The sequence below is a fragment of the Hemibagrus wyckioides genome, linkage group LG28 (assembly GCF_019097595.1).
Source record: "Hemibagrus wyckioides isolate EC202008001 linkage group LG28, SWU_Hwy_1.0, whole genome shotgun sequence".
NCBI classification, from domain to species: Eukaryota; Metazoa; Chordata; class Actinopteri; order Siluriformes; family Bagridae; genus Hemibagrus; species Hemibagrus wyckioides.
The window spans coordinates 7,367,357-7,394,059 of record NC_080737.1 but is presented as its reverse complement, the minus strand read 5'-3'; the positions used below and the strand labels follow the sequence as shown (position 1 = coordinate 7,394,059).

The 26,703-nt window shown below is 38.8% G+C and overlaps 1 protein-coding gene and 1 long non-coding RNA gene across 2 annotated transcripts in view; one reads left to right on the top strand and one right to left on the bottom strand.

Annotated features, from left to right (window-relative positions):
• The window catches only part of LOC131348354 (uncharacterized), a 77,439-nt gene extending 60,308 nt beyond the window's left edge, over positions 1-17,131 (top strand). The window contains exon 4 of the long non-coding RNA XR_009203930.1: positions 16,904-17,131. This is a non-coding gene — a long non-coding RNA (uncharacterized LOC131348354). The remainder of the gene's footprint in view (positions 1-16,903) is intronic.
• tmem132e (transmembrane protein 132E) overlaps positions 1-26,703 on the bottom strand; it is a 226,342-nt gene that overhangs the window by 185,276 nt on the left and 14,363 nt on the right. The gene's annotated exons all lie outside the window — the stretch shown is intronic.

Here is a 26,703-nt window from a genome sequence, read left to right as displayed (position 1 = left end):
GTAATCTTTCCGAGATGATGCGCTTAACTGCTTGAAGACGGCCTGTTCCAATACTTTTGCTCACCTTAATACTAGGTTATCTGCTACCAAATGTTTCATGGTCTAAGCTGTTTAACACATCTCATTGTAAATGCCAGGAGATGAAAGCTGAAATTCGGATTGTCTCTATTGGATTCTCTATCGGATTCGAATCTATTGTCTCATATTTGTCTTTTGATCTCAAACCCAAATGTCTTCTGTGTATAGGAAAAACAACAGAACTTATTGTAGCATTCCAATACTTTTGGAGGGGAATGTAGCAAACACACACAAATACACAGCTCAGACGCTGAGTTTGTAGAACAGACCCACATCTTTTACACCAAGCTATTTCTTTGGATGACAGCAAAAACTGGTGTCTGATCACACCACAGGTATTTCCATATAGAACAGAAATAAATCTGGAGGAATATGTGGTAGCAAAAAAATAATAATAACCTTTACAATGATGAATGTTCCTGAGAAACTGTTTCAGTCAAATATCAGCTCATACAAGCTTAAATAAAAAAAAGTCTATTCTAGCTTTGATGAAACATTTTTTCCTCTTTATTTTTAAACAGAATATTTCATTGTCTGATAGGTCACACCTTGTTTCCCTTTTAAATTTGCTTTTCACGTTTAATCGCTTCTTACATGATAATACATTAAAGCTTTTGAGGTGCCAAAGCAAGTACCGTGAAGTCTAAATCCACATCCTCATCCATGAGCGGCATCTGCATATTCATTACTACTTTTTCATATTCAATTTCGAGTGTGAGGAGGAAGTGTGGCGGTGATATAACAAATGCGAGACATTTCAGTTCATCGGTAGAAAATGAGAAAGACTTCTTTTTTTGGAAGACATGCCGCTAGAACAGAGACAAAAATCAAATGAGTTGCACATGTGAGGAGGGTAAACAGTTAAAATAAGTGCTGTTGTTCTTTTACTTACACACACACACACACACACAAAGTAAACTGAAACAAAAAGAAAGCTCTTTGTGAGGGAGGTGCTGTTGGAGAGGACTGGTGTGGGAGGTGTATGTGCAAGCCCTACAGTATTTCATGACTTTACAGCCAATCCTGGGCTTTAATTACTGCTAGTGTAGGAGCCATTGACACCTCCGAGGTGGCTCAACTTACTCTTGAATTAATGATGCATGGAGTTCCAGTAATACTAGCGCTGGAGGCTAGATGACACTTCACTCTCTGCAAATCTGGATATTTACAAGTAGGAACAATTGCAATAGATGAAGTGTGTGAATAGCGTGCAGCACACACCACTTTTAGAAATTTAGACCTATTAATATTTATAAATATTAACAAAGCTGGCTTATTCCCATTCCAATCCAAATTTCTTTGTTTAAGCAAATGCGACCCCCGCACTGAATCCATTGCCCTGTTTTAAGCTTTTCAAGATAAGAACATCATGTTCCTTAGGAATATAAAATAGTGTACTTAATGAGCCAGTTAAATCAGGAAGTCCCTGAACAAACAGAATGTAGTTAACACAAGTAGAAAGGCTGGAACTTAGACATTAAGATCTAATATAGAAAATCTTAAGTGCAAGATTCCCTCATGGTTTTTTTTTTTTTAATCATTCCTTCTATTATTTCTTCACTACAAAACAAATGTGAAAATTTCCAAACTTCATATACTGGAAAAACGTACAAACTTAAGAACTTAAATTAGCATAGTCTGATGACTAGCATAAAGAAAACAAACAAGACCCTTAAAAACCAGCTTTTTCTTATCCAGTCTTATTCTGATTATAATGACCTCTTCACCAAATCCAGAAAACCTAATTAATCCAGGAATATCATTAAAAATGTGCAGGAAGCAGTAACCAGCATCCATGAAAAACTTTCTAGAAGGATTTTTTATTTTTCTTTCAGTATTATTGCTATTATTACTTTTCTGTTATATTCCTATTATTAGGCAGGATCAATACAGTATATAGAATGATCTACACAACCATTTGGCAGACACCGTTATCCAGAGCAACTTATGTTTTATCTCATTTTACACAACTGAGCAACTGAGGGTTAAGGTCCTTTCTCAGGGGCCCAGCAGTGGCAGCTTGGTGGGCCTGGGATTCACAACCATCTGATCAATAGTTCACTTTAACCAGTAAGCTATCCCCTATCCAGTAATTTTGGCATGCATATATTTTCCTTTTTTTATTTGCCAAAATCACATTTAAAGCTAGGAATTATTGACCTCCAAATAGGAATTACTGACCTCCAAATAGGAATTACTGACCACAGAATAGGAATTATTGACCTCCAAATAGGAATTATTGACCTTCAGATAGAAACTACTGACCTCTGAATAGGAATTACTGACCTTCAAATAGAAATGACTGACCTCCGAGTAGGAATTATTGACCTCCAAATAGAAAATAGGGACCACCAAATAGAAATTACTGACCTGCAAATAGGAATTACTGACCTCTGAATGGTAATTATTGACCTCAGAATATAAATTACTGACCTCTGAAAGGGAATTACTGACCTTCAAATAGGAATTATTGAACTCTGACTAGGAATTACTGACCACTGAATAGATTACATAAAATATTACCTAATTTTATTGGATTACATAATTTTATTAGTTTCTAATGACGAGATTGAATGATGTAGAATGAACGTGACCAATTCATGTAGTATTAACATAAACCAGTTAGACTGTGAAATCTTATCTTGGTGCTGATGGGACCTACAGTATAACTATAGTATAAAATTTAGGCAATTAAAACAAAATGTAGAATAGTGTAGTGATAATGTGTCTGTTGCTCAACACCAGAACTGTGGGTTTGATTCTCAGCTCAGGTGTGTGATTGATTTGAAAATATCCTGTTAGATGTATGAAAATGAACTGTGTTAACTTACTCAATTCACCCACATGGAGCTGATGTTAAGTAAATTTTGTGATTTGAGTACTGCAAGAATCCAGGCAACTAAAACAGGAACCTGGGAAGCTCACTGCCTGCCAGAGTAATAAATAAATGTATGATTTGACCTAACCTAGAGCTAATAAATTTAGGATTTTGACCACCTATTATTATAATTCACAGTACACTGAGACAGATTTGTTCTTGACCTCCCTGTTTACATGATGCCAAGACAACATACCTACAGCAGTTTAGCTGCGAGTTTGGTCTACATAGTGACTATTGACTTTTTTTCTGTCCTGATATATTTTACCCCAAGTCTTCTTGACTGGTCACCCATTGAGACACACTTTGCTTTATCGCCCTGTCAGTCTCTCCAGGCAAGGGAAGCTTCATCTTTAAGTCTCATCCATAACTTTCCTGGGCTGCTTGATGGATGACTGTCCCATGAACTCATTTCTGTGGGTTCGCCACTGTTGCTTTGCCCTGTGGAGCTAATCAGGGGAAACAGCCTGGCGAAGTCATCAAACACCACAGAAAGCAGCTGCTGCTGTGAGTATAGTAGTCGTCCTCTTCATGGGAACCAAAGCACCACAGACACGAATTTGTCCTGTGAGAGAATCTTAGAAATCTCGTTCGTATCAAAATCGGCAGGTTAGGATGCTGAAAAGCTGTCGAAAATATTGAATTATTCCACCTGATAACCTGTCGGTGAATTTTAATGGCAAATGGGTAGGTGTTTATTTTTAAGAGAGCAAAAAAAAAAAATTAATTAAAAAAAAAGTTCCAGCTTGCTATTTGGCCGACTGCCTTTTAACCGAAGCATCCATCAAGTTAAAAACAGTAAGCAAAATACTGCAAACATTTCTTCTGCAGGATGATAAATAAATAAATAAATAAATAAATAAATAAGCAAAGCATCACACAAATCTAAAATGCAAACAAGGTCTCTGTTAGAATTTCCCAAATTCAATTGGCTTATTCAAGTGGAATAAATTTCGAAGGGCAAAAATCAGTTCAGGATTCAAGACCTCCATTTTCTCTTCTCTGAATTTCGGATGTGCAACGATTCAAATTAATGAACAGTGTGTTAATACGAAACTGCCATCTGTGGGCTTGGAGAAACGTAACCTGTGAGCCGAGGAGTGAAAAAAAATAGCTAGAAAAGTCTTTTCGGCGAGCACCACTTGAGACTACAGTCCATAACCTAATTACCGAATTGAGCAATCACCTCCTTAGGAAAGACGGATGGTGAATGAAAAATGATTTTCTTTTCCTTTCTGAAAAACCACTGTGGTGATACAGAAAACCGCATTTGTGACCATATTGAGGATGACAGATATATCAGTTCATTGTGTTTTATTAGCGGATTGTGTGAAATATGGCTTTCGTTCCTAACCACACGCTGTGAAACTAGCGTGCACACACACACACATGTGCGCAAACAATCCGACTAAGTCACTGGTGCGAGTACTTCCATCACCTGAGCAAAATGGTTGAGTTGAAAAAAAAAAATCACTCACTCAGGGAGAATTGCCTGGGTGACATAGTGTGATTGCATACACACACACACACACACCCCGATATGCAAAGCTTAACGTTCCGAAGCACATAATACAGCTTCTTATTTTTCACAGAAAACCAAATGTCTTCCATGTAGAGCAAAAAAAGAAAAAAGAATTGGCCTTGCTGTTCCAATACTTTCGGTGGATATCCACTTGAATTCACAACCACAAGAGCACATTTAATTGACTGATGCGCGTTGTTGAAATGTGTGTTTATGGAGTCTCCTACAATATCCATACGCTAAGAAAAACATCTGTGTTGACCTGAAGAATTCTTCAGGTCTTCACTGCTTAAGTAATTCACACCGCACACAAATAGGATATTATTTCGAGTCTGGTTGGCATCTTTATTTTTATTCGGCATGATCGACTGTAAATTGACTGCATGTTGTGCTTGCCGGACAATTACATAACAGCTCGGATTCTACACATTAATTAATCAGACTAGTAACAGCAGATGCTTGTAGTAGGCATCAGGATTCAGAATGAGTAACAAGTGCTATAGATAGCATGTAGTATAGAAGACCTTGAAGTGAATAACCAGTAGGGATTTTACTTTCTCAGGTTTTTCACATGTGAGAAGAAAAAAACAGCTGTTGCCTGCTAGTCTACTTGACTGGCAAGTACATATGAATAAAAAAAAAAAAAAGCAGTAGCCAGGACACTTGACTACTGCTTTGTCCATTCCTGCACCTCAGAGACTTCTTAAGAGACTGTGATGCTGGAAAGCCTTAAACTTAACCAATAATTCTTTTAATTCAGGTTTATGGAGCACGGTGCTTGACAGATTCACACTGGAGTGAGAGGTTTGCATAGCCTCTGCACCCTTTCCATCACACTCCATGTGGAAGAAGTAGAAGAGAATGGACTCTGTTGTTGTCGCAGTGGATACCATATTGATCTCAGTTGCTTTGCTGACACAGGATCAGGAAGGGCATTTTAATGAAAACACAGCAGGCCTCAGACCTCACTTTTCTCCAGAAGTGCTTGGAGATGTTGAGATTTGAAATACGTCTTAAATATAGACACAAAGCATCACTGGCATCAGTTTTTAGTAAGTCATATAATTATTCTTGGCCAGGAGGAAGAACGTAACATAATCTATCAAAATGAGTGTTTCTGTGAATCATCAGATTATTAAAGTCTTTCAGTAACAGAAATTTAGATGATCTTTCAATATAAACACCATCAGTGATAAGACGTTCACTTCAGATCAGTCACGCAAAAGTGACTGTACATTATAAACACCTCCCGAGAAATCCTTTGGGTACGAAGCATCAGTCTGACAGAAGGTTTAACAGCCAACAACAAAATTATTGTCATGCATGAGAACGTAACTAGCTGCCCCATGATAGGTCAGTTTCCAGTACTGAACATTTGGTTGGTGTGTTCCTTCAAGGTATTATTCCAAACAAGAATTAGCCAGATGTTAGCCAGCCCTAGTATGAGTACTACCGCAATGATCTGGCCATGTGCCCAAGCCATATCTACTGTAATCCATCTTGTATGATGGCAGACTGACATGCTTTTCCCAGGATTCAAGGATCATTGTTCTACTCTCATCAAACTAATTAGGTTTAGCCAAGGGATGTTAAAGACAGTGTGACATATAGGCAGTCTGGGTTAAGTCTAGCTATGTCTCAGTTCCAGTTCTAAGGACCCACAGTGTCATGCAGGGTATTGACGCTTTTCCTACACCCACCACTCCTTATCAAATTAAAGCAATCTGGTTGGTAGTTGGTTCACAAGGCTGAAGCCAAGAATCGTTGCTCTACAAAACTGGATTCATTAAAAGTGTTAAGAAAAAGTGCGAAACAACTATTTCACCTCTCAGAAACCTGACATTTTCTTCAAGAAACTGTGTGGCAGCCTGGCAAAAACCTTCACTTCTACTCTATATATGTATTTCTGAAAACTTTCCTACACTGAAATGTCTTACTTTTGGATGATTCTCAACCCAGAGTCCTAAAGATTGCATTCCAAATCCATTAAGATATGAGGCTACATCCATCCAACAACAAAAACACAATTAACCAGTTAGATTTCAAGCATCTTTAGGCAGAATGACTGTTTTTATCACAAAGTTTGCTAAACTGGCTCTGTATTTGACACAATCTTTGCAGTACAGCAGTCAAGGCTGGAAATAAACCTATAAAATCAAATCATATCCATGTTGTTTTATTAAAATATACTTACAAAATCTTAGAGATCTTGAAGTATGTTATTGGCAGAAAAAGTCTTTATTTGTTACATATATTTTACATCACAGTGAAATATTTTTTTTTTCACAAATCCCAGCTTCTTCAGAAAGCTGGAGTCAAAGCACAGGGTCAGCCATGGTATGGCTCATCTGGAGCAGACAGGATTAAGAGCCTTCCTCAAGGACTCAACAGTGGGAGCTTAGCATTGCTGGGGCTTGAACCTCCGGCCTTCCAATCAGTATTAACCCAGAGCCTGAACCATTGGCAATTTAGCCAATGTTTTTTCCTAAACCACCACACACACTGTAATAAAAAGTAGTCCTAATGGCATGGGTGATACCACATTAAAGACACTATATTGCTACGAGTACCACTCTATAAGTAATTAAGGTATCAAATAGTCTAGACACAACAGAGATAATTCCCCACAAATGGATATCCCACAAGCAAATGATGACCACTTATGCAATATGTTATAACTATTTGCTAAGTGGACAGCTATGGCATAAGGTTGACAATAATTGGCCTCCAATGGATTGGTGTCATGCGTAGTTACCCACTAAGAGTGACCCTATAATTTTATGTTGCATGCAACAAAGAACTGTGAACAGAATGAGTCACCCATTAGTGACGTGCAATGCTATTCTGCACTTTGATCAATGTTGTAATGTAGCCTGCAACAAGCTGACAGGAAATCAAATGAGTGAGGCCACACATAGAATGCGAGCTCTGAGGGAGATAAACATTTTCCCAGCATGGAAAAAACACTGCTACGCAATTCAATCTCTCTGCTTTCTTCAAGGAAAAAGTTAGGAGCTGCCAATACTGCCTCTGGAGGTCAGGGGGATTTGGTTCGGTGGGTACAGACAGTGTTGTAGACTGTAAACAACTACATATCAGCCAGGTTTCAAAGAGAAACAACCATAACAAATCACGTCAGGATATAATTCAGGCTTGGCCATGTCTGGGCTCAATGTCCTGCATGATGTTTTCGTTAGTTTTCTAACACAAGAATCAATTCAACAGCCTATGATGAAGCTTGCAGTAATTTCAATCAAGTAGATTACAGCATGACACTGCTTTGGCTATCGAGGACAGGCATATTTTCTCATTGGGCCACTGCAGGCCACCTCAAACAAAGCTTGAGAAGGAATAAACGTTGCCAGCAAATCACTTCCTGAAATTATTTTCCAAGAAAAGTCATTTCAAAAGAAAGCCGTAACTAAAGAAACGCACAAATGATGGTAATGGGGTAATGGTCTAAATCTGGAGAACTGAATGCTTTGGTGTCAAGAGCTTTGCTTGAAAAGCACATTTTTCAAGTGATTTATTTTTTTTTACCACTTGTATGATACCATCTGTCAGAGCCTGTTCAATTTCTACTTGCCATTTTTCAGTGTTCTTATTATAAAACTTTTAATGAATGAATTAATTAATTAGATAAAAGTAGGCCTTGTCATGTTATTCTGAAAGTGCTCAGTAAAAAAATTGGCCTACAATAAGCACAGTGAAGGCACAATTCAACCCTTTTTAACGGTCACTTCACTTAGAAAGATGACATTCTCCATGGTCCTTGACTAACTTACTTACTTTTGGGTACCATTTATATTGGCACCCTTGCTTTGTCGAGTTGGCTTGACGTTTGGAAATTTGTTGGTTTAGAATGTATAAGCAGTTTGCTAGTGTAAGACTATATTACCACAGGTGGATGAATCAGTATCCCGGGGTGCCTGGGACAAGCAAATTTAGAGTTAGTTTGTAGTTGCCTATAAAACAAATTCCAGCACCTGTTGCACTACACACATTGGACAAAGTGCGATGTTGATAATGAAGTGATTTTAACAAGGAAGATTAATTAATGTGAATGGATAGCAATTGATCTTTCCATAAAAATAAAATTTAAAGCAAAGATGGAAAGTAGCTGAATGTGCAATCACCTCAGCTGGTGCCAGAGCTTTAAACTCCATTTCCCACAACACACTGTGGCCTACAAAAAATGGCCACTAAGCACTTCACTCTCCAGCTTCACACACCACCAGAACTTTCACAGTCCCCGGAGTGCGAAGACAATCTGTGAAATGTAGACTTTAAGCGATACCTACTTTCACTTTACTAACCCCTTAATGATTCTAAGCTGGTCTATTTTTATTTTATTCAATCCATTTCCTTTTTTTTTTTTTTTTGCTATGATATCCTGCTTGCTAATCGCCCGAAACTCTCCATTGTGACACCTGATTTAAAATATATTTTAAGGAAATGTGTTTTGTTTATCTTAGTCTAGTAACTAGCTCAATGTATTCAGTTAGTTCCCACTATTTCGTCCAGTCCATGAGGCATCTGGGCATGAGGCCTCTGGGACTAGACAGCACACTGAGGCTTTCAATTGCCTGGTAGGCTTGCCTATGAATTTATCCACTGCTATATCGCTACATCCAATTCATTTGGTATAATTTGCTCTTGAACATATAGTTTGAATGGAAATGATATTATTATTATTGTTGCCTGAGATTAATATTGTTACTTGCAAATATAAGGCTGGATATATTAAGTTTTTCTTTCACATAAATACTTTCTTTAGGTTTTAAAGGCTTTGTGTTGAGGTGGCAGGCAGTTAAAAAATTGTACAACTCATGGTGTTAAAAAATGTGTCATTAGTGACACCCCGATTGTTCTAGATAAAGACAAAGAGAGGACTGAGATATTGCCAGTTTATTTATCTAGCTGAGGGGCGTGAACACATTTTGACATTAATGAACACATTTCTGTGATGATTTCCTTCCCTATTGTTCTGCACAGTTGGTTTATTTAACAAATGCATGTCCTATTTTCACATCGTTGTAACAGTGCTTAAAACAAATGCTGTAATGCTGTAAGCAGGTTAGAAGGGAGCAACATATGTAGCTTCAGTGTGAAACGCTGCAGCATTCAGCTAATCCAGCACCAAATGTAATTTACTTGTATCCTACCAGTAGGGGCAAAGCCCCAAATGCAATCAGTAGGGTGAGAATACCCAAAGTCAACCAACTCAATATCTAGTACATAGATGACGCAAGCAGACAAAAGATGCAAGAAGCACTACCAAGTGTCCTCAATATTCCCCCTGCTTGTGATGAACCTGTCTTAGAGCGCCTGCAGCGCGTAGTCACATGCTTGCATGCCACAAGATAGCTTGTCATTGTGACTGCCTTCATGCTAAATTATCACCGTGGGTGGTTCTTTACAAGATCTTCCAAGACTTTTTTAATGGTAGGAGGAACATGTAGAAAAGAGTTTGTAATTGATAGTTTAAAACAACACAGGGTTATTTTTGAAAGTTAGTTTTCAAAATCTGATATATGAAATAACAGTGGAGGGGATTATGCTGTCCGTCACGTGGTCTAAATTCGCTGCGTCCTCTGAGGTTACACGGCATGAGGTATAATCAGCCAATAAGGTTCTGTTTGCAAAATCAACAGCTTGGTGAAATTTCCTTCATTCAAAATCTGTTTGGATATAATATGTTTTCCATTATCTAGCCCCTTGTATGCAGCACATATTTTCTGTTATTTTAAAGTGCATTAAGAGCAAGAAAATGCCAGTAATAATATTATCCTTCGGAAAAGTGGAGGTGTGTCCTCGTAATGTTACAACTGAGGAGATGGCTTAACATCACTTTGTGACTGACATCTCTGTAATTACCGGAGGAAATGGTTCCCATTGAATCCATTCACCGTTCCATAACGGCTGTACCAAAGTGGATAAACTGACAAGGTGGTTTATATCACAAAGTTTCCGACAGCTGCTGTACACATCGAGTGCATGGCTGCGAGACGATTACCAAGGGAGCCGGTCGAGGTTTTATCGTTTCAAAATAACAACGTTTCTAATGTCAGCTCTTGTATTCTTGGTTTAATCTTGAGAGGTCGGCAGTCTTCAGAAGATCGCTCCATTTAGAAAATGACAATGCTTTGAAATGAAATTGCTGAAATTGCTTTGTACGCCACGGATTAGTCCTTCTTTAAACAGATGGACATGTTTTACATTAAAGCCTGTACTACCAGGTATCCATTATCCCAAGTGTGTACCATGTGACAGCAGATTTCTGCTTCAGGGTTTAATATTGTCACTGAGAACTTTATTTTCGAGTGCTGTATGTTTCATTATGGCAGCACGTCCTCTGGACAGGTAGCTGTCACAGCACATCTGGGCTTTCACTCATAAACGTGACTTCCAGCTCTCCCGTCGTGCAGATGTCGCTGCGCCTGATGAAACAACGGCAAAATGTTCCTTCACTGTTAAACAACGGGTCAATTGGGGAAAGTCGCTTCTTTTAAAAGAGAAGGTACTCTGGCGATCAGCGAGCTGTACGCTCCAGTTGCCCCTCATAAGCACAATCGGGAGGAAGAAACGAGAACGTATCCGGAGAGTCACTTAGAGCTGAAAGTTACACAAACGTCGACGATGTCTTTTCTGTCGGTCCATTACTGCAGTGCTATGAGAAAGAGGAGAAAGAAGGGAGGGCTATAACAGCCCGAGATAGTCCTCTCATCCCAGGGCCTGCTCATAAAGCCCTGAATGAAAAGCCTTTCACTCCTGTAGGGTGCTTTAAGAGGAAGAATTGCTCCTATGCAGATAGTGTACCTTAAGAGGTTTTGTTGAGTGGTGCCAAAAAAAAAAAAAAAAAGATTTGACATTTATTTCCTTGCTGAGCACTTAAGAGTGCACTCCTTGCCCAGATACTAGCTTTGCTGGCGAGTGCCTGCTGGTTCTGTTGCTTGTGGATGTGCATTATCTGTGAATTTTATGTGCTTTCAGTGAAGTGTGTTTACCTGCATTTAAGGGAAAAAGGTTGTATGTGTTACTGCTTTACTTCTCCCTACATCTACACGGTATATTGTTTATACGTAATTGCTACATTTGCAAACGTATGCTAGAAATGTTTTGTAAATTTGGGTGATATCTACTAACTAACCCCAGTTTTTTAAGATTGATTGATGTTGATCCTTATTTGTGACACATCACTTTTACTCCTTGTATCAGTTACTTATATTTTCAGTTACAAGCCATATTTTTGTGTGGATGTGTGAGTGAGTGTACTTAATCTGCACTGTACTTAATTAGCTTAATCTGCAAAAAAAAGATTTCTTAATGTTATAGCAGCTATAAACGATCATTCCCTTACCATCCTCTTTTCTTTCTCGTAGAAGATGCACAAAATGTTCTCTACTGAAGACGATCCTCTGGTGAAAAATCTTAGAATATCACGTCACAGGGAACTTGCAATGTCAACGTTTATATACGAGTCTTGCTGTTATAGAAAATGTGTAAGGTTCAGATCGATCAGAATTGAGAATTTAGCATCGTTATGGTATAACCTGCAATAAAAAGCGTTGTCCTGAAAGTTCATATAGCATAAACCTTTTTATAGTTTGCAGAGGAAATCTATTTTTTTTTTTTATCACAGAAAAACTTAATCTGTAATAAAGATTTAAGCTTCATGAAAGTGAAATAACGCTAGCATCAGGTGGACATCATTAGAATATTCATATCCAAGCATTTGTATTCATGCCCAAAAAGTAAGTGTTTGTGTGTGTGTATGCGTGTGTGTGGTGTGTTGTGTTGTGTTGTGTGGGTATGTGTTTCATGGCCACTGAGCAATGAATACCGCTGCCCTCATGAAATAGGGGTCATAATTTCATTGTCTTGTGCTGACAACCTCTTTTAGCTCTGCTGAGCACAGCTGGCCCAACATGCACATGATTAAAATGTGTGTGTGTGTGTGTGTGTGTGTGTGTGTGCATGTGCAACAGAAAGAAACCCAGACTAGTTTTTTAGTTGGTATTCTAATGTGTACTAAACAAAAGCGAATAAATCCTGACCTCTGTGTTTCAAAGTGTCTTTGTTTATTGCATCACTGGAGATGTGATGAATATAACGTATGTTATATAAAACAATTAGTCAGTTGTGTTTCTTTTATAATGTATCTAGCTGTAACTATGCAGGATGTGATACACTGCCTTGTTAGATCAAACTAGGTGTTAATTTCACCATATGTTTTGGATTGTTGTTTCGTTGTAGTACTGGCAGGAGGTATTTGACAGCTTTATGCTAGCCATTATTTTGCTTCGTTAAACCAGTGTGTAACCTGGGAAACAAAGGTGCTAGGGTCATTTCCATACCCTCTACTTAGGAAATCGCTTGAGTTGTGCGATAAAACCGGCAGATGAAACGAACATGGACTGATGAGATCAATTCCAGCTATAATCGTTCAAGTTACAGTGGAACCTCACCATACGAATTTAATTCATTCTGGAGGCGTGTTCTTAAGGTGAAAATTTGTATTGCTTTCCACTGACACAAATAAGTCTTGGACAGCTCCTGGACGTACGTGCAACTGAGCTGTCCTTTGGTTCGGATTGTTCGTATGCAGAAAATGCTTCATATGCCGATGCAAATTTCTTGCAAAATTTCAATTCTTAAGGCAAAAATTCAAGACATTTGTATGCTGAGGTTCCACTGTATTCATACTGGTCCTGCTTTCTCATACCCGCACACAACCACTGGAAAAACTAGGTGGTCATTTGCCCACACGCACAACCTCACACTCACGCAAGAATGCTTGTTCTAGAGAAATGCCACGGGCAGTTCTTTTTGCTTTAATCTCCACTCTTGATTCTTACTTTTACTGAAGGCAGATGCTCATCAAAGAGCCAGCTGTTTTTATGTCTCTAATTATATGGAATGAGGAAGTCAAAGTTTAGAGTTGCATAAAAATGCATGGTCAAGCAAACCTCGCATCGAATTTAAGTACGCTCCAGGACAAATAAAGTACTTTGCTGCTATTGTAAACAGACACATAATATCTACACACAAAACAGCATATTATACACCAGCAATTACACTTGCTGCTAATGAGGCAGTAAGCCATTATATCTGTCCTGGGAGGAAAATCTGTGTCTGCTGTGTGAAAATGGAGCCTGGTGTCTTTTTTACCTCTTCCCTGCAGCATGTATGCAACACTTGTTCATGTGCTGCCCCCAAAAAGCCGAGTCAACCATCTAGAAGAGTTAAGAACGGCTTATTAAACTGTCTGCTTTTGTTTGATGATAAAAATCTGAATCTGATTTACCTCTTGATAGTTTGACTGCTCGTGAATCAGGACACTTTCAAAGTTGCTGCCTCATCAAATTAAGTCTGTTTTATGCTTATCAGGCTTCTGATGCTTGTCAGAGTACAGGTTAGATGATGCTGTGTTTTGGAAAGTCACTCCAAATTTAAGCATTCAGAATGCCTCGAGTAGGGAATAACCATTGTTATTAAGTATTTTTTGGTGCGTTGACAGAGGTGCGTTCACCCTGTCACTGCGAGATCAAGAATTTAAACCCCAGCGATGGCATGGTCATGCTGGGTCAGGAGCCAAAAACTAGCCAGTCTGCGGGCAACCAGTGGCATCAGGGACTTCCATGTATGTGGAAGAGGGACAACGGCACAATCGCACTTTTCTCTAAGCATGTGACACAGCATCAGCAGTGTTGGATGACTTAGTGACTGGCATGTATTGGCCTGCAACCTTATTGGCTAGTAGCTGGAAGGGTAGAGCTTGCTGGTGTATGGGAATTGGCAAGAAACCTTTGTGGCTTTAAATGTTATAGAAGCAATTTTGTAGCATGTCGTTGATAATGCTTAAATCTAATTAGATCATACAAACATTCTGCTTCAAACAAGTCCTGAAATCCCCTAAGAAAAATATTTGTAGTATTTACAGGTGAACATTAAGTTGGTACCACCATTTTTTTTTTACAGAAAGCAATAAAACTAGGCTATCACCTATCACTCTTTAATGTTTACCTTACTGCATCCTCATTTGATGGACAGCTAGAATCTTCCCTCTATCCAGAAAAGTCATGAATGTTCAGGGCTTGCAGAAGTTTCAAAAACTTCTGAAGAATCATAACACAGGGATCAGTCAGATACAAAGAATAAGCACTATGCAAAGCATAGAACAGGAAGTGGCACACAAATTTTTCTAATTATATTGCCAAGTGAGTAGAGACTACATTTTTTCCTTGGATCAATAGAAACATCAATATACTGACATAAAGCATCCAGATCATCGTGCCTTACCAGTGGTGCCTTACTGATGAGCTCAATATGCAAGCAACATAACATTTTAGCTTTTCTGCTACAGAGCCGTTCCCCTGTAGAGACCCCGGGCTCAGGTTGATCTTCGGGTGCTGAGCCAGCTGGACTGTATTGTCGCTGTCAGCAAAGTCTAAGTCAAACACTGACATGTGGTCGGGGTTACAATAGAAGATAGGATGTTCCAGATGGGGGGGATCAATTCTGGCAGGGGATCTACAGTTTGGATCAAAAAAAGGTTTGCAAAGATGATGACTTTTTTGAATATTGCTTAAATCTGAGAACATAAAAGATCAGATAATGAGTTTCTATTTTTATGTCAGTCAGGTGGGTTTCGGAATTGTAGAACAATGCAGGAATATCCCTAGGCACAGCGAGTTTATTAGATGGAGATAATGCTCAGTGAGTGAGGCAACCATGTCTCGTCACCTCATGCGGCTATTTTTTTTTTTTGCCCGCTGTAGACAGACAACACATACAGAAAATGCCACTGCTACCCTTTTAGACTATCAGAGATGCTAAATCTGTATTACAGGCTAAGGGTGGCAAATGCTTGATTGGGAAAGGTCTTTTATTTTAATTAAGGTCCTAATTTGGGACTGATGACTAAAGACCTACTGCAGTGAACGATCTGGCAGAGAGGACTGGTTGTAGGTGTGCTGGAGCCTGGACGGAAATAGAATACATGGCAGCATATGGCTGCAATGGTGCAAGGCAGATTAGGTTTATGATCGGAATGTTCTTTGCTGTTTAAATAAACATTCTGCTAGTTCGTTTAGATATAGTGCGTCAGATATTAGCATCAAACGAAAGCTTTCTTTGCTGTGCTGGATTCTGGCAGTTCACCGCAGTTCACTTATTTAAACATTAAAAACACATTAAAAGGATAGTGTGCTCCTTATATGCTGGGTACATTTGAAAGGGTTTGTTCTCATAATCCTTGCATAACCACATGTAAAATAAAATAAATCGTAAGCAAACTGTTGTACCTTGTACCTTGTATATTAAAACATTGGTTTATGATGTTGCTCAAAGGTTATTTGGGATTGCTCTGTCTAAAATATATATTGTGTATATACTGATGAGGTGTTTCACCACCCGGGAAAACTAATTTGTATTAGATTTTTATTGAATAAGTTCTATTTACCACAACATTGAAATATGAGAATATGTTCACAATGGAGAGACTTGCACCACACACCCCATCTTTAAAACCCTCAGCCACAAAGATAAGATTACAGCGAGAATACGGCTGCTGAAGGAAGATAAGAGGTGACTAATTTCCCTTGTCTCAGGGACAAGTTGCCACCCAAATTCCTAACTTCAGACAGCCGCTGGAAAGCAATACATTGAGGGGTTGAGATTCACACAATCTGGGCAAGAGCTGTGGGAAGTTATGGAGAGTGGATTATATTTCTTCTTATGTTGATTGACAATTATATAGCAGATCATAAAGATGGTCGTAAAGATAATGTGTTGTGTCTTCTTGTGTACTGAAATGCTTTACCTCACCATTATAGAATTTTTCCAGATACAATTGTGGAATAGTTAACTCAGTGTTTTATATTACACTATACCATCTTTTTTTTTTTTTTTTTTTTACTTTTGATAAACCTTTAGGTCTAACGATCAGCCAAGTATGAAGAATCTGGACTAAAAATATGATTAGATAATTATATATATTAAAAAAGCAAGTTTAAAACATATTTAGCACATCCAGTTTTTTTCTATTTTTCTATTTCAGTCCAAATATCCATAACACATTGTGTTTTCTGCAGCGCTACAGGCTACAGGCTCGGTTTAGTAGCTCACATCTATAAAAAATGCTGCCCGCATCCCATAATATGTCATGTTTGAATCGAACCATCTGCAGGAAGTAACCCAGAGTCAAACTGCTTTCTTACTGCAATCAAAGCATGTTAGAGTTCGCTTGGAACCGGACTGAGACCACCATGCTCACATGCTCTTGAACAGACTGCTCTGTTCCTGTATCTGAGCCTGACTGTGCCTAACAAAATGTACCAGAGTTTTAAAGAAATGGACTGAATTCTGCTGTTACTGGCATCATTTTTATATTGTCATACAGTTTTTTTTTTGTACACTTGCAGGGTCCGCTGTTTGAAGCAGATCAATCGGCCCGTGTGATTTGGCACAGGTTTTACACCGGATGCCCTTCCTGTCACAACCCTCCCATTTTTATCCAGGCTTGGGACTGGCACTGAGAGTCAACTCTTCAGCGGCTAGGGTGACGCCCTGCCCAGGAATTGGACCCGGGCCGCGGCAATGAGAGCGCGGGAGCCTGCCGCTGGACCACCAGGAGGCCTATATTGTCATACAGTGTTGTCCATTATTCTTTGTTTTTAGAAGTCACAGAAAACAGCACAGAGAATATTATTATCTGAGTCGATATCAAGTGTCCAATACCAATACCTAAATCACACCTGCAGATCTGTGGAATAAATCCAGAGAGACTCATCAATTTAAGTGCATCTGACCAAATGTTTGTGGACATCTGGCCATCACACCTATATGTGGTTCTTCCACAATTGTATACAATGTCTTTGTATTCTGTAGAATTACAATTTTTTTCCGGGGAACTAAGAGGCTCAAACCTGTTCCAGCCTTACAATAGCCCTGTGCACATGAAGACATGGTTGGATGAACCTGAGTGGCCTGCACAGAGCCTTAACCTCAACCCCACTGAACACCTTTGGAATTATCGGGAATGAACTCGCCCAAGGCTTCCTCGCCCAAGCACAGTGTTTCACCTCACCAATATTCCTCTGGCTGAATGAACAAAAATCGGCACATCTACACACAAAATTATAGCCTTCCCAGAGGAGTGGAGGCTATTCTAAGGGCAAACGAGGAAGTAAATCTGGAATAGGAAGTTGAATATTCACACCACTGATTTGATTTAAACTGTTAATGATGGGGGTCCAGTGCTAGAGAGGAGTATCAGGATATTCCAGGTTCTGTCAAACAAAATCATGAGCCAGACATAATTCCAAGTTATGAGACAAATGGTTAAAGTAATTGATGACTATTTTCAGATTTGAACCTTGGTAGAAAAACAAAACAAAAGGAGCTTAAAATACCTTGTACAGTGTAGCATCTCCAACCTTGTTACACATCAGAGGAAGAGACTCAGTTGTCTCCAGGGCAAACATCACAACATGTTAAATAATGTTGTAAGGGTGCACAGAAAAACAAAATAATATTTGATGTGAATTCAACATATCACCTACTGAATGTCTTAATTGCTTAATTATATGCAAGGTGTCAATAATTCTGGGTGACACTGTGTTTCACAATTCTACCACAAGCAAATGGTACACATGTGATTTGTTATTGGTGGGACAGATTAATCCTGTAGTGCTTTTATACTCGAACAGGAAAAAGTTTAAAAAAGCGCCACAACAAATATCACTTCTGATTGGTTTCGAATGTGACACCATGAAGCTGTTGACAGCAGACAATGAAGTTCTTACAGCATCTTGCTCGTGGAGAACACTACTAAGTACCATTCGTCACCGTTAAGGCTTGGAGTCAATGACAGGTGCAGTAGGAGTCTGGCAAAATCAAATTACTTGCGCACCTTGAGTTATCCGTCTCTCTTACACAGCTGTGTCACTCCCTAATCCCTTGCAGTGGGTGTCCTCCCCTTTTATTTGTCTGGGCCCGTGTTCCTGCTCATACATTTCTCAAAACACCAGTCTACAGTGTGCTGCAAGGGAAGATGAAAACCGAATACGCACATAAATATGTAACAAGTGCCTCCAGCTATTTTTTAAAACACTATTTTTAACTAGGACTCCAAACAACCAGCAGCAAAAGAGACAAACATAGAAGAAAATGTTACGATCATGCATGACGGATAGTATTGAAAAAGGATTTAAAAAGAAAACTGTGAGTATAATTGTATATGTTATGAGGCAGGGCTTAAATAAGAGGCTAGGTAAGAATATGACATGGAGCGTAAAAACGTCAAGGAGGTTTATGATCGATTGTGACAACATTGGTAGAAATGTTTATTAAAATCTTTCATTTCTGTCACAGAATGTTAACGCATGAGAGGATAGCTGAGAAGCAACAAGGTGGTAAACCAAAAATATCTACTTGCATAGCCTATGCTGTCTAGTTTGGCAAATGCAGGTGTTTACCCAAAATGTCTGTTTGACTAGGTTAAAAATCAGCACCTAACCAGATTTAACTCAAAATTATGATGTCCTAATAATGTGAATTAATACAGACTATGAACAATTACCAAGTACCAAGGAGGGACTGACTGTAAGTTGCCTCAGTCTTTATTCCGTTTGATCAAGCCTTTGGCTAACTTGTTTAACATGTGTAAGTCAGTTGAAGGATTTCTGTAGCATCAGCTAAAATGCCACCAAAATATGAAGCACCACAGGTGTGTTTACATATGAACAAACTTGATAAAATGACTTTTTTTTTCCAACAGGAAGCAGAGTTGTTATTTCTCTGTTTTTTGAATGAGGCAAGTAAAAAAAACAAAAACAAAAAGTGTTGATGTTATCTTAACAGACTACTGAACCAGGCAACTGTGAATGAAGAACAAAAAGATAATTAATCTGCTTGTCTCTGATTTCTAGCCTAGTAAACTGTCCATTTAATTCATTGTCCACTCAACTCAATTCGGTTATACCTATAAAAAAAAACAAAAAAAAAACTCTCTAGCAGATACTGGTAACAATTTCACATCCCTGCTTCTTAATAATGTTTAACTTGATGTTGATCCATGTCAACAACTGTAATTAGCCTTCACGCATACAATGGGAATTAGGGGAGGCGGAAAATGAGCTAAACTAAAACGTTTCATTTCAATGCAGTGAAAGAAAATCAACTGTTCATGCAGTTGGTCAGACAAGCCTGGACGACAGACAAAGCATAGCCAGACAGAGCAGCTTTGTATTCTGTTGTATCAACACTTAACCCCGCTCCAAATTTGCTTTTGTATTCATAAATATTTATTGGTCTCAGTCTGGACGTGATGCATCCTATCCACTGGTCCTTGCAGCATATTCAAACTTAGGTGCATTTTGTTTTACAGAACGTTGAGCATGCATTGTGCAAAATAAATAAGATTTTATTACTGTTATTACATGGTGGTAAAAAGTCCCTGTTAAAGTAATTTTGACTTATCAGAATGTGCTGTGTTTAGACTTGGCATGAAGTGGCACGCTAAATATTAGAATGCTGCAAATATGTTTGCTCAGTCGGATACTTCGCACTAAAAAAAATGTTTTTATTACAGATGTCAAAATCTGTATATCATTACATTAGATTACAAACAAAGAACAAAAAAAAACATTTTAAATATGCACTTGGCTTTCAAAACAGCTGCTGTACACAATTCCAAAATTTGCTGACTTCAAAGAGAATGAATAGTTAGACTGATTTAAATTCATCGTATTCAGGAAAACACTCTTAACAAAAAACCTCATCAAAGGCCCCAAACATAGTCGGAACTATCAACATATCCGAGTGTGCCTGAATATCTGTAACAAATAATAAGTTGCGGTGCTTTGTGTAGAAGCACACAAATGCTAATTCATGTTAATAGTAAAGATCGCTTGTTGCTACAGAAAAACAACTGCGAAAAAATTCAGATAATGGTTCAACCAAACTTGCCATATCCAACCAACCTCAGAAAATACAGCTCATGGAAAGCAGAGTGAAAAAGGGAAATTCCTGTTACCTTAGTGCTTTAAACAGTAGGATAAGGGTGACTAAGTGATTGTCCAGTTCAATATATAGCATTTTCTTTTCTACAAGATGTAGAAAGAACCTGCTTATAAACTGCTAAAGCTTGGTGCTGAACTGGATGCTGTGTTGCAAGCTCACAATTTGCAGTGTTGTTCTTTCAGCTGCTCCCTGTTCGGGGTCACGACAGCAGATCATTTGGTCCGCATATTTGATTTGGCACAGGTGCCCTTCCTGACACAACCCTCCCATTTTATCCGGGCTTGGGACCGTCACTGAGAGTTAACTCTCCAGTGGCTGGGTTAGCTCCCTGCCCCAGAATCGAATTCGGCAATGAAAGCACAGGATCCTGCCACTGGTCCATCAGGAGGCTATAAGATCATGCTTTGCAGCTCTTATTCTGTACCTTATCTGCACTGACTGCCGTCTGCATATTTGTTCATGACCATCATTTTACTCTCAACATAGATCTATTGTTTAGCAACAACAACAAAGCAGTTCCTTTATTTGGACTTGCCTGATCAAAGAAACAATGCCAAAGAGGAGGAGAGTTTATGCAGTTGACACAATGATAGTGAGCCTGATTTCAGATGATGATGATAGCACACTGACATTTACATTTCACTCATGTCATAAAGAAGAATCAACATAGGTCTTCTGAAAGTAGCTGGTTGTTCACCATCAACAGCACTACTGTTGCTCATTGACATATGCATCACTGTTTATGTCTTTTCATTCTCATAGGCTTAAAGAAACTTGGCATGAACCTCTTGCTCAGTGGAAAGCATCCTGGCTTGGTACAACAGCCAGGAACAACATCACCCTCAAACATGAAGACCTGGTTGTGTGGAAGTGGTAGATCAGTGGTTAAGGTGTTGAGCTGCTGATTGGAAGGTTGTGAGTTTGAATCTCCACACTGCCAAGCTGCCACTGTTGGGCCCTTCAGCAAGGCTTCAATTGCTCAGTAAGTTGTCTGTGAAATGCTGTAAATGTTATGGATTTATGTACCAAATATTCTTTGGTGAAGATCCAGAATGTCACAAGAGACTCCAGCTTCCCAAGTTGTAGTTCTTGCTATAGCTCCACCAGGTCCTGAACAAGTTAGCCTTAGAGCAGCTTCTCAGACTACTGAATACCTAAGAACTGCTTTAGCTTGTGGCCTCGAGCTCAACACCTCAAACACCCCCCTCAATTCATTCTGGAACTTTTGTTGTTGCCATGTAATGGTTCAGGATTAATGTACAGGACATTTTATCGAGAGTGACTTGCATTTATCTTGTTTATACAACTGAGCAGATGAGGGTTAAGGGCTTTACTCGAGGGCCCAGAAGGGGCAGCTTGGCAGTGTTGGGATTTGACCTTTGATCAGAAGTCCTACATCTTAACCACTGAGCTAGCATTTTCCTGACCAACAATTACTCATACTTTCATCTTCGTAAATGAGCAGCCTTACACAAGTGCTTGTGTCTATCAGAGCAGCAGGAATTCTTTCCTAAATCCAACTGACCAGTTTTAACCAGAAGAGGATGATCTGTAATCCAACACTCTTACTCCATTTAGAGAAGTCATATTATACTTAATTAAAAAAAACCCTACTAATTAGTACCTCAGTGAATTCTGAGATGCTGATGACAAACAATTAATTTACTCACTTCTGTACTACAGGATATAACAGAGCTAGGAATCAGTGTAAGTGGAAGCTTAGTGGTCAAGGTGTTGGTCTATTGATCAGAAGGTTGTGAGTTTGAGTCCCAGAACCACTAAGCTGCTACTGCTGGGCATTTGAGCATGGCTCTTAAGCCTCAGATGTATAAATGAGATAAATTTAAGTTGCTCTGGATAATGCTGTAAATGTCAATGGTTAAATTCCATGGACTGCAGTATTCTCCTAAGTGATGTTTCTTATATTTACACATAGTTTGGGCCAACTTTGAGCATTAGGTTCTGTTCACCAGCAACATGTTTTATTCCTTCAGCATTTGGTTTACAATCCGGTTAGGCTGAGTCCAAGGAGAAAAGACTGTAGAGGGAGCCGGGAAATTGGAGCCTTTTCCACTTCAAACAGTGTATGAAGCCATGCCTGAACAGATGAAAGGAAAAGACCACAAAATAGAATGAAGCTTCTACTGTTTTCCAAAAATGTCATACACCATTCTATCTCAGGCAACAATAGCCTTTTTAATTAGGATTTTTTTTTGCTGACGATACTGCATTTTGTTCTTAAATCTACAGTGGCACGGCTGAATTACGAGGAAATTAAGAAAGAATTTTTTGAATTTTTTTTTTCTAAACATTTATTTTTCAAATGTAATCTTACATTTGAAAAGAGGGGAAAAAAGAAGAATTATTTTGAAATGCCTTTTACATTTACACACACGTTTTGAATGTAAAATTTGTGAGAAACTAATGGCACCCCATTTGTGGAACCACCATTAGGATGGAATGAGTAATGTTGAGGAATCAGTTCAAGCCCAACTTCTTGCAAATGGTGCTGTCATCAGTGGTCCATTCTTAAATCATTTAGGATATGCAATGATGACCCGACATCTGAGAACACTGAAGTCTGAAAGTTGAACTACGGCTGAGAAATAATTTACAGATGTATGAATATTAATGCTATTTATTTATTTAGAAAAATCAGAACTTCTCCAATTGATGCCAGTAACAGCATTCTGATAATAACCGTTATCTCTGGACCACAAAAAAAAAAACTCTTAGTGATCGATAATGTTCAAAAATGTGGACAAACAATTTTCGGAACCATACTGATAACAAGATCTCATACGAGCAACAGCTAAGCAAAGCTAATATAATATAAAACTCAGGATATTGTGAGCCAGAAAGAATTATTTTCTCTATCATCTTTACTGCCTAGTGTTCTCCTCATTAGATTATTTCCACTTTTCCTCTTCTTGGTTTCAACTGGATGCTGGTATAAATACGTGGTTCCAAAGACAGTGAGCAGATTTCAGTAACATGCCCCCCCCCCACATTTCCTCTCTATCTCACTATCAGTGTGAGATCGCAGATATAGATTTGCCTTGAGTGCAAAAGCAGACATTAAAAAATAGCCTTCTTCAAGCATTCACTAAAAAAAACAAAAAAAAACAAAGGATGAAGCAAGCGGGTACTAGGCACCATGCCAAATTTAATAGGCACCATGGGAGTAAAATGTCTTACGCTATACTGAAGTGAGCTGTTAGTGAGGGACTGTTTCCCCTCAGCTTTATCATGTCGCCTTGTTTATAAATCATAGGTAGGATGGTGAAATAGAATTTTGCGAGTGAAAGAAAACGAGGAGGAGAAGAAGAAAAAAAGCGGAGAAGGAGAGAGATAAAGGTAAGAGGAGAGAACAATAAATCTAGGACAAGCACTGACTCTAGGCTGAAGGGAGAGAGAAAGCTTCACATTGCCTATGAAGAAGTGTGTCCCATCGAGCCGTAAACATTAGATGAGATTGGAGTGGATCACACAGGGGCAGAGTGAGAGAGAGATCCATGCTCACCTCATATCTAATCCGTATACACGGATCACATGTGGTCAGAAGAAGGATTTATTACCAGAATACAGCAACAGAATATACAGCATGTTTCCTCTGGGATCCGCCTTGGTATTCGACATCTACGCCAATGTAATATTTAAATATTTAAATAAGATCCAGTGTTGTTTATTTGTCTTGTTATGTACCTGCAATCAAAAACAGAAACTGGGGGTGGGGTTGGATGACAGTCCAAAAAAAATAATGTTACAAAATAAAGTTATTATTCATAAATATTTACTAGTCAGATTTTTGTCTTTTTTTATTTTATTTTTTTGTGTTGATTTGAGAGACCTAAAGCTGCAACTCTTTTACCACCGCTGGTGTTAGCTAAACATGAGCACCAGGCAATTATATCTTTATAACCAAATAATTTTACTTAATATAGAATCAATTCTTCTGTAGTGCTTAACTGGGCATTGACCACTTTTTACTCTTATGCAAGTGGTTCATTTTATTTTTGTTTCTCCAGAATGTGAAAAAAAACCTGGCTTGATATTTTGTTTGTTTTGTTTCCAAAAGATCTATCACACTTCCATGCGTCAGTTAAACTTTTTTTTCCCCCACGTGTAGTCTGATCGCTTCTGGCTTGTTATAATTTATCAGGTGTGTTGCATCACATATATTATACAAAATTCTCTTAAAGAATGTATGAATTTTAAAGTAAATTTAAAAAAAAATACATACAACTTTACACCTCGTTAACGCATGTCTCTTTAAACGAATACAGACAACATCCATCATTTGGATTTAACATATTGACTAATTGTAATGGTCCGAGTCACTAATGAGCTGGGTGTGAAGCAAGACCAATTTCCTCAGGCACTGTTCGTGGTGCAAATCCCTTTTTCATTTTATGTATCAACTTCAATAGCACCATATTGGATTCAGTGGTTGAACAAAGACAGCCATTCAAAGTCAATCTAACACCACCGGGCGAACACATGAGGTCTCTGTTTAAAAAAAAAAAGGTGCAAGACTTATCGGTCGCATCCTTAATTCGCCTCCTGATGCCGTGACTCCTCCACTTTCGGTTAAGAAGCTCGTAATTAAGGGAGTCTTAAAGGCGCTGATGGTTGAGAGTGCGATCCTCGTGCAAGAGAGGAAAACAACTTAGGGATGACAAAAGATCGCCTTTGTGGGAGAGGAGGTTCGTTATTAGCATTTCAATGTGCAGCTTCCGTGGAGTTCGATTCGGGCTGTAGATGAACACCCATTTGAAAGCAATTATTAACAACATGTAGGGAAAAAAAAAAGATCCGTTTGAAGAGGCCCCAGCTGTACAGATGAACTTACACACAACACTGAGACACAAGAATCTTTCGGTATCCATAATAAAGCACATATCAATTTAATGCAATTATCTTGGTATGTGTAGAGCGAGAACTATGCTCCGTTAAACATGTCCAGACTTTCTGTGCCTCAAACAAAAAAAAAAAGAAAATGCCTAGCTGAAAGCATCTGAGCATTACTCACTCATTAAAATGCAGCTGCTAATTTTTGGCAGCTTACCTTCCACGAACTGGAACCTCTTAAATATGACTATGTAATAAACACTGAGGATGAGCGAGGGTCAAGCGAGGGGATTATATGGTTTGTCACTGTCTTGTTCGCAAATGAAATGCAGGAACACCTGGAAAATACAATGTTAATATGCAAGAATGCTCAGCCAGCTACAGCAATTATTACTTAACAAATTACATTATCGAACCCAGCCAGGCTTAGCAGGTGCAGGATGATAAATGCACCTTGCCACTTACCTACCCACGACTAGGTTTTTGACGAAGTCAAAAAGTGATGGCATGGGAAATCGAATCCGAAGCCATAGCCACCAATAGGCTACAACAAAATAATGGCCGATAATGTGTACAATGTATAAGTACGACTTGAAAATTTGTATAGAAAAGTGAATTTTCCCATAAGAAATGATGTAAATGCAGATAATCCCTTCCAGCCACCCAAAAACATTACCAATAAGAAACTATATGGCTGCTTACAAAGAACTGACCCAAGTCAAGCATTCCATGTCAAGGGTCCTCCCAGGAAGTCATGCCACCAAGCCTGGGCTAAAAAAAGAATAGACCACCCACACCACCAATCTGTCAGAAAAAAAACTCGTGAAAAATCACATAGCTTTTGAGCGCATACTGAAGGCAAGGTGGGTATTGTGGGTTGACTCTTTCGAAACAGCTTTCGCTGATTTAAAAAAAAATTTGTAAAATTCTTAAAAACGCACTTCGTTTCGCTCTCCACTGACACAAATAAGTTTTGTACAGCTCCCGGACGTACGCACAACTTAGCCAATGTTTGGTTCAGTTTTGTTTGTATGCCAAAAATGCTTCATATGCCGATGAAAAATTTCTTGCCAAATTTCAATTCTTAAGGCAAAAATTCGTAAGGGAGGACATTCATATGCCGAGGTTCCACTGTGTAGTGTCATATTCAGCATGATCCACTGTGCTTGCAAAACTAAAACACGAGTGAGTTTGGAGGCTTAACTGCTGCTTTTTCAAGTCGAGTGGAAACATATGTGGAGGCGGAAGGCATTAGAGAGGCTGTGTGTCACTAGTCAGCACGAGTGAGCCAGCGCTGGGTGATGTATGAACCAGTGTGTGACAGTACGTCAGACGTGATAGAAATATT